The sequence below is a fragment of the Pteropus alecto genome, unplaced genomic scaffold (genome assembly GCF_000325575.1).
Source record: "Pteropus alecto unplaced genomic scaffold, ASM32557v1 scaffold69, whole genome shotgun sequence".
Taxonomy (NCBI): Eukaryota; Metazoa; Chordata; class Mammalia; order Chiroptera; family Pteropodidae; genus Pteropus; species Pteropus alecto.
Genome location: NW_006494610.1, coordinates 7,473,066 through 7,481,770, shown reverse-complemented (window position 1 = coordinate 7,481,770; position 8,705 = coordinate 7,473,066). Strand labels below are relative to the sequence as shown.

The 8,705-nt window shown below is 32.4% G+C and overlaps 1 protein-coding gene and 1 pseudogene across 7 annotated transcripts in view; one reads left to right on the top strand and one right to left on the bottom strand.

Annotated features, from left to right (window-relative positions):
- The window catches only part of CACNA2D1 (calcium voltage-gated channel auxiliary subunit alpha2delta 1), a 452,371-nt gene that overhangs the window by 237,921 nt on the left and 205,745 nt on the right, over nucleotides 1-8,705 (bottom strand). The gene's annotated exons all lie outside the window — the stretch shown is intronic.
- Nucleotides 5,697-6,157, top strand: LOC102883963 (annotated as a pseudogene).

Sequence of the window (8,705 nt, the reverse complement as noted above, 5' to 3'; positions counted from 1 at the left end):
TAGGGCTTGTTTAATAATAATTCAGGAAACCATAAAACACATATTGACTTTGAAAATATAAAAGAAGCTATGTAATTTCTCTGTGCTTTTGTTTCTTCATCTGTAAAACAAAGATAATAATACCAGTTTCACAGAATTATTTAGGGATAAATGAGATTTTTGTGAAACACACACAGCACTGACATCTTTGTCAACATTAGCTATTACTAATTAAGAAAGGGGAAAAGGAGTTCTGTCTTATTGAGGATATAATCAAACAGGTACATATCATTCCAGACTAAATATACTTCAGGTGTCCAAGATTCCAGCAGATTATATCTGCTTTAACCACCTTCCATTCTTTTAATTTTTCAATAATGATTTGCCATCTCCAATGCTCTTCTGCCCCCAACCTCCCTTTGATTCTTATTATATCAAAGAGGATTTGTTTCTTTTATCTCAGGCTACCCTTTGACTGGTAGTAAACTATCAATCATTCCTGCCATATTATCTTAATTTCTTTTTACTTTTAAATAATTTATCTTTGAGTTTAATTAACTCTCACAGGCTGCCAATTCAGTGAGTGGGCTGGCTTTAAAAATATGTGATCTTAGTAAGCAAATTTAATGTTTTGCTAATGTTGCTATGGAAACACTCCTTTTTCCCCCATTTTTGGGAGTGAATTTATCACATTCTGTGGTAGGTAAAAGTGTGTACCATCTTCTCCTCCCCCACTTGTATAATTTTTCCTCTGAGGATTTGGAAAATCACTATAATGTGTAAATCCGTCAATTGAATCGGTATAATACAAAATTTATTAGTTTTTTTTAAATATCAAAAACATCCACTAGTAATCGGAAAAATTATGTATATGTCATTCCAGTTTCCCTCTTTTCTAGGGAATATGTTTTTTAAATTGCTGTTAAAATACTTAGTAGCTCTTTAGCTTTTTTGTCAACTTGAATAATACTATTATTTCTCCTTGTTCTCCTATGAGTTTTAACAACTTTTATGAAAAAATTCCAGTAACTGACATTATCAAAATTCTCTCAATAATTCTCACATTATTATCCTATAATTTTCTGCTCATATTTCTTGGACACAAACTCATAACAAGTAACAAAATTTTAAACCCTTAGCTCTCAAGTGAAAAATTTGAGAAAGTTTTTTTTTGGGAGGGGATCATTTAATAAACTATGTAAATATCTAACCAATGTACTGTATACCTGAAACTAATAAATAAATATATATAAAATAAATAAAATTAATTTCTCTAACTTTTAAACTAGATAAACAAAAGTGAATTGGGAAAAAAATTAAATTGTATATTCATTATATGATGCACATGATATTAAGAATAATGATGGTTAAAATATATGTAGCTTTTTACCATTTTTGAAATTCTTTTACAGATGATATCTCAGTTGGCCATCATAATTAAGTATCAGTAACAATAAAGGCTGACATTTTTTCATTACTTACTCTTTGCCTAGCACCTCATAGAAAATTATTCCATCTATCTTATATACTTCTAGATACTATGGTTAGCTCCATTTACAGAGGGGTAAACAGACTTCATAGAGTTTAGGTTGCCCTACATTATCTGTTCTCTGAAGTCTGTTTACTCCTCTGTCAATGGAGCTAGTGACAGTATCTACTAAATTGTAGAAAAAGATAGATGGGATAATTCCTACAAGGTGCTTCCAAAGAGAAAGTGGTGGAGGAACTGGAATTTGAATAAGGCTACCTATTCCAGAGCCCTTGCCTCTATCCCACCTGATGATATTACCAAAATCAAGGGATTTGTTTTGCTTGCATGCATCAAAGCCAAAAGAGACATAAACAGGAGTTTGCGGCAAAGAAAGTAGAGATTTATTTAAGGAAATGGTGCCAAGCCAAGAGACACAAGTGAGCTAGAGCTCAAAGATCTGGCTCTCTAGGGAATAGGTTATATAGGGGAAAACTCCTTAGTAGCTAAGGGTGGGGGACTAGGGTAGGAGGCAGCTGATCATTGCTTCAGGTCCTGAAGTCAGTCAGGGCACTATTCTGTCTGGTTTCAAGGGGAGGCTGGCAAGGTAGTTCTTCTTTCATGGGTGTGGAGCTGCAAGATGTTATCTTTAGTTTGACCTAAATTCTGTTTCTGTAGTCAACAAATCTGGGATTTTGTTCCTAAGAATGATGCTGACCTAAGGGCTTAATAATTAAGGGAGTGGTCTTGCAGTATGCAGAAGAATAAGAAAAGAAAAGAAGCAAGTGAGCCCAAGGCCAGTTTGAATCAAGGAGAAAGGGAAGAGAAAAAGTTCTTTTAAAGAAGTGAAGATTTGAATGCTTACAGTAAAAGAAGTTATATACAACATGCTTTCAACATAAGTGGAAAAGTAACTATGAACATGGAGTAATTTCTTCTCATTCACTATACACTACAAAGTAGCTCAAATATGAATCAAACAACCAATTAAGTACTTGAAAAAAGTCTCCTTCAGTATTTATTAGATTTTTTTATTCTAAATTAGTAACATCCATTTTACAAGTGATTATTTTTCTCTCCCCACCCCACCGTACTCCACTGCCTTGCTGCAGCATTCACAGGCTAGGACAATAGGTCAAATGAGATTAAAAAAAAAAAAATTATATAAGTGTTAAGGACCCTGACAACCCAATAGTACTAATGTTATTGTCAATTAGAATGAATATCAACACTGAAACAAAGGGGCAGATCAAAACAAGCAAATAAAAAAATGTATAGTGGAGGTAGGGTTTCCTCCTCAGAAACTCCATTAACTATTACTTCATCCAGGGAGCTATGATACCTATGATAAAAGAGGCGAGTGAAGGGGAAGGATGATCCTTAGTTTTGTCACATAGACTATATTCACTTTGAAAAAGTTTGGGAGAGCAAATGAGATGTTCCTGCAGAGATTTCTTTACCCAAGGAGATGTTCCTGCAGAGATTTATTTACCCAAGGTATCTAGGAGCTCTCAAGAAAATAGTTTATCCTAAAGAAACTGAAAATAGACACAAACTCATTTGCTCTAAAGAAATGGACCATATTTGAGAAAAGTGGACAAGATTATTTCTGAGCGAAGCCTCTTAAATACACCTCTAATTGTTTTTATCCCAGACACCAAAGATGCTTGAAAGAAAACTAAAAATTATTTCACCAAAATCTTTGTAAAGGATTAAATGCATTAAAGCAGTGCAACTTCGATATGTGTTAGAGAACAGAACAAAGTGGAGGGTGAAGGGTATTTCCTGTCATTAGCATTACTGAAGCATGAATAACCCACAGTAGGCTCAGAAATACCCCAGACCTAACAGCGATAAAAAGTTATTGTCACATGTAGAGATAGTCTCAAAAAAATATTTGGGTAAACATGCTTTTTAAAGTTTATTATATCCTATTTTTATCTCTAGATTAGGTAACATGTTAGAGCAAAGGGAAGAGAATGGAAGATTTTTAGAAATGTGATTGTATACACACACACATACATACACAGCAGGTTTACGAATAACACTGTTTCCTTATAATGTTGATGAGATGCATAGGAACTTAAGTCTTGTTCATATCAATTAGCATATAGTAAAATTGATTTCATTTTATGTTGTTTCACTTAATGTCACAAAACCTATCAATGACATTAAGTGAGAATTTAGTGTATATAATATGATACGATATATTCAGAAAAGAGGCATGATGGATTCAGACACAGATCGAAATTCTAACTGTGGCTCTTCCACTTGTTATGCATAATCTCTAAATCACAGTTTCTTCTCCTATAAAAAAGACATAATGATCTCAAATACCCTCACAATGATCTCAAATATCCTCACAAGTTTATGGTGAAGATTTAATGTGACAACAAACATGACCCGTCTAAGATCTAATCAATATTAATGAATACTCAATCTCTAAAGCTGTCTTTTCCTTACATTTTAAAGGTTGCAAATAACAAATAATTTTATAAAACTCATGGATCTAAGCCTCACAAATATCTAGCTTTAAATAAGTATCAGTAATATAAAATCGAGCATAATGAAAAATGTGATTTGGTGAATATTAAAAACATGAGCCTATTTTCAACTGAATGCATATTAATTCTATGTCTTTACCATCAATCAATCTCAAAGGCTGAAAGTACCATAATAATCCATACGATGAATACATTTCCCAAAAATTCCAAAAGATTACACATAAATGGGTAAACATAACAAGAAAAAATAGGTAATAGTCAAGATTTTTGAGGAAATAATGGCCAGCCATCAGCAAATTAAAGCTGATTTAATTAATTAAAGAAATCAACACATATTTATGATCAGTTACTTTCTACATGTAGAACTTTAGGAGCTATGTAAAATGCTGTGAGACCTGAGAGCTAACCTTCATGCTCAGATCCGGGTCCATAATAATCTACTAAAAGTAAATATCACAGAGAAAGAAACATAAAACAGAACAAAAGTATACTAAGAAAATATTAGTTTTCATTAGATGGATTTGTGAAGAAGGTAGGAAGCAAAATTTAGCAGAGAGAAAATGATATCTGGTGGGTCAGATAGTGAAAACAAATGGAAACAGTAGTCCTATTTTAAGCTTATTTTACTTATTTGGCTTACTGAATGTTAAATAGCTTGATGCAGCATGAATTTGTCTGAGAAAAAAAAGGCAATATGCTGTTGAAAGTATTATTGTAGGAACTTGGTACAATGTTCACCTTCTAAAGAACCAGTAAAGAAAATTGGATTTTTAAGAATCCACCAATTTCAACACTATGAAAGAAGTATTTGGGTTACAGTATTCTGGTCTTATTTAACACATAGGCAGAATATTAATAGGATTATTTAGTGGGTAAGCAGAATAATAGAGCTTCATGAGTGAGACTCCAGAAAGATTAACAGATTGCATTTGTGCTTAAATTTTTCCCTGCTTGGCCAACAGTGCTCTAAGGTTTCTCAAGCCAAGATTCTCTTTTTTTTGGCCTAACCATGTATTACCTGTTGTAAAAGTGCTCTTAAATTGAAATATCCATGAGAATAATCACCCTGAGTTTTCTTAGTATGAAACTACTACAAATTAGTTTATTACATTGTATTCAGAATGGGGAGAAACAGGATACCAGGAAAGGGGAAATTTCACAAGGATTTAAAAGCAAAGGAGAAGAAAAGAATCATTTTAAAATAAGAGGTATACCACCTGATTATGTTATGTCTCGGGAAAGTTTCAGAGCAGTGGATCCTGGAGACTAATGGAAGAGTACAGGAGAACTTGCTTCTTACAGAAAAGGGTACAGAAGGGAGAAGAGCTTGCACAAGAAAGGTTTCTGTAGGAAAAACTCAACTTTTATTCATGGTATTGTTATTGAATTTTAACTATGCTAGCTGCTGGAAAGACAAGGATAAAAAAGAGTAGCTGCATTTAGGGCTACTTGAATAGACATGATTTTGCTTTATGGAAAATTGAATCTATTGTTTTTTAAATGATGGGTAAACTAAAAGGTTACCTTAAATAAATAGAACAATAGGAGCCACAAATTTTATTACAGATATATTTCAAAGGTAAGTAATTTATAATGAATTTATAATTTGATATAATTAACTAAGCCTATCTTGCCTTTAAAAAAATTCCCTGCTGGCAGTGATTCGGCCACTGAGGAGTTGAGGTGGGTTTAGGGGGACGGCACGGGACTCTTCTTTTGGACTGACCATGGGGCAGCTGGGGGGCATGTCGACCCTAGCCGGGAGGAAGCTATTGAGGGATTTCAAGGGATTGCAAAAAGACTCACCTGTGGGTGTCAGCGGTGCACCATCTGAAAACAACATCATGTAGTGGAATGCAGTTATATTTGGACCAGAAAGTACACCTTTTGAAGATGGTATTTTAAACTAGTAATAGAATTTTTTAAAGAATTTCTAAATAAACTGCCAGCTGTTAGGTTTTTATCCAAAATGTTTCATCCAAATGCGTATTCTGATGGCAGTGTATCTTTAGATATGCTTCAGATATTGATGCAGTCCAACAAATGATGTATCTTTTCTATCTTAACATCAACTCAGTCTTTCCTGGATGATCCAAATTCAAACAGTCCAGCCAATAGCCAGGCAGCACAGCTTCATCAGGAAAACAAACAAGAATATGAGAAAAGAATTTCCACCATTGTTGAACAAAGCTGGAATGATTCATAATAGACAACTGGTCTGTTAATCTTTTTCTTCATTGTTGTATAATTTACCTCTCAGGAGAAAGGCTAACAAATTTTAAGTGCCACAGATTTTAAGGATTCTGCAGAAAAAAAAATCCTTCAGTTTAGAACCTACAAAAGATTGTGTATCTTGATTAATGTACTTTTTTTATTACATGGTGTGAAGTTATTGCTTACATAAATTTGTAATAGATATTAAAATTTTTTCCTGCTGTAGAGTTCATAAACAGTGTATCCAATCATGATAAATTGTCATTTTTGAATTCTAGTGAATGGTTTTTAAGAGGGAGAGATGCAAAATTTTATAACAGAAAGCAATACTCTTAGAAGCCAAAATGCTATTGTTATTCACAGTCAGAAGAAGAATCATCTCCACAGTAAGATTTTACTGCCTTTGTTCTATGCGTGGAGAACTTAGTTTATCTATTAGATTTTCTTTACTGTGAATGTGAACCAATGTTTAATTGCTTCATATTCATAATTGTATTAACTTCAAATAAATTGTTTTAAATAAAAAAAAAATGTTCTATGGCATAATGGAGATTAATTACTAAAAGACAAAAGCAATCCTTAGCTATCATTCAAACAGGCAGAAACGCTTGGCCACCTATTGAGGATTCAGCGTCATTAACTTTTCTCAAATCTCATTTCTCAAATCTCATTCGTAATATAAAAGACCACCATACTTTCAATTCCCAGAAAGATAAATTTAATCAACCCAATAATGTGTGAATTTGTTTATACCACCCCTACTCATTATCTAACTATAATCTCATGCTTTCTTCAAATTACAATACCATCTTCTTAAATAGAGCTTTGGACTATTTTCTATTGAACAAAAGAATTTTCTCAATATCCTTAAACTCATCACCATTTCCTCTTGGCATTATTAAAAAAAAATCAAATCATAAAATCATATGTTGTTAAAGATTGGAAGGGATCTTGGATGTCATTGGGTCCATCATTCTCATTTTACAGAAGGACAAACCAGATGATATAAAAGACCTGTCTGGGAATTAGAAAGTCAATAAGGACAACTAAAAAATGTTTGTTAGAAAGGAAGGTATGCTATTGAATGATACTACAAAATTGCAAAATATGCTTCACTGTCTTTACAGGTACACAACTCACAAGTAATAAATATACTGCTAATGAGGGCAATACTAAACACTCTACCCATAAAGAAGATAAAGGCTTTAGGCAGAACTCCAATAAATCTGCAGTGTATAAGGATTTGCTTTTCTTTCCTCATCCTGATCTCCATATGACTTTAATGTATATTTATTAAGAATTTGTAAAGAGAAATCTAAGAACTAAGGGATCAAAAAGTTATTAAATTAATTTACCTTAACTATTAGTAGAAAATATATACTTATACATTTATTGATTATATTTTATACTTTTTAAGATTTTTTTTTTTTTTGCATCTATTTAATGTAAGGATTCTAGCATGCATATTTACTTAAGTATCTTTATAACACATTTTCAGTTTGGGAAATAATTTTCAAAAGCCCTTAGTTTAAAAGACTTTTACAATATTAGTTTTTTGATAAAAGCTTTGAGAGTTTCCCAAAGCAATCTAAATTTATCGAGCTGCTTTTCAGCAAAAAGGTGTTTAATTAGGTTGTCTCACACTTCTATAAATCTGAAAACCTAATCACCACCTTCAAACTCAGAACATAGGCAAGTTGCTTTGAATATTATCCTGTACAAAACCTGTGTTTTTTTAATTCCACTCATTTCCACCTTCTATCTGGGAAAATTTTGACTTTAAAAGTATTTCATATTTTTTTAAAATCAAAGAGAAAATTTTAAAAAAGTCAAAGTCACAACATGAATAAATCCAACTAATGTCATTCTTCTCTTATGAAGGGAGAGTGTGTATATCCATGCAAAAAACTTCAAGTATAAGTAGGCATTTAAAAGCAGCAAATCAAAAGACAAAAACAAAGTGAAGAAAATAGAAAAAACTGAATTATAATATTAATGGTTATATTTCAAAGGAACAGGCTGCGATATATATATAGACTTAGTCAGATATAATTTCCCCTCAATTAGTACTCACATTCATCTTAGAAACCCAAAGAAAGATTATCACAATGTACTGAGAGCTTAAGACTCACACCTCTCCAAAAAAAAAAAATCTTACCACTCAGTTCAGGGAACTTTTTAAAGTCAGATTTTCAGAATTTTATGCATTTTAAAAAATGTTTGACTCTTCTCTACCCCTCTTTACTTTTGCTGTGATATATATTTATTTTAAGCACTAAGACATAGTCCCTGCCTTCAAGAATTTTACAATTTAATGTAGATAATTTATTTTTTAAAAAGAAGATGTGGCCTAAGTTCACTTAATATTGAATAAGAATCCAAAGAGGGAAGGGAGGACAAATAAGGGGAACATGATATTTAATCACTTAGTACTGAGTGTCAAGTGTGGTACTGGGTAATTTCACAATAACCCTATCAATAGGTATTATCATCACTGTATTAAAGGTGTAGATACCCTTTCTATAACAGGTCCATATCAC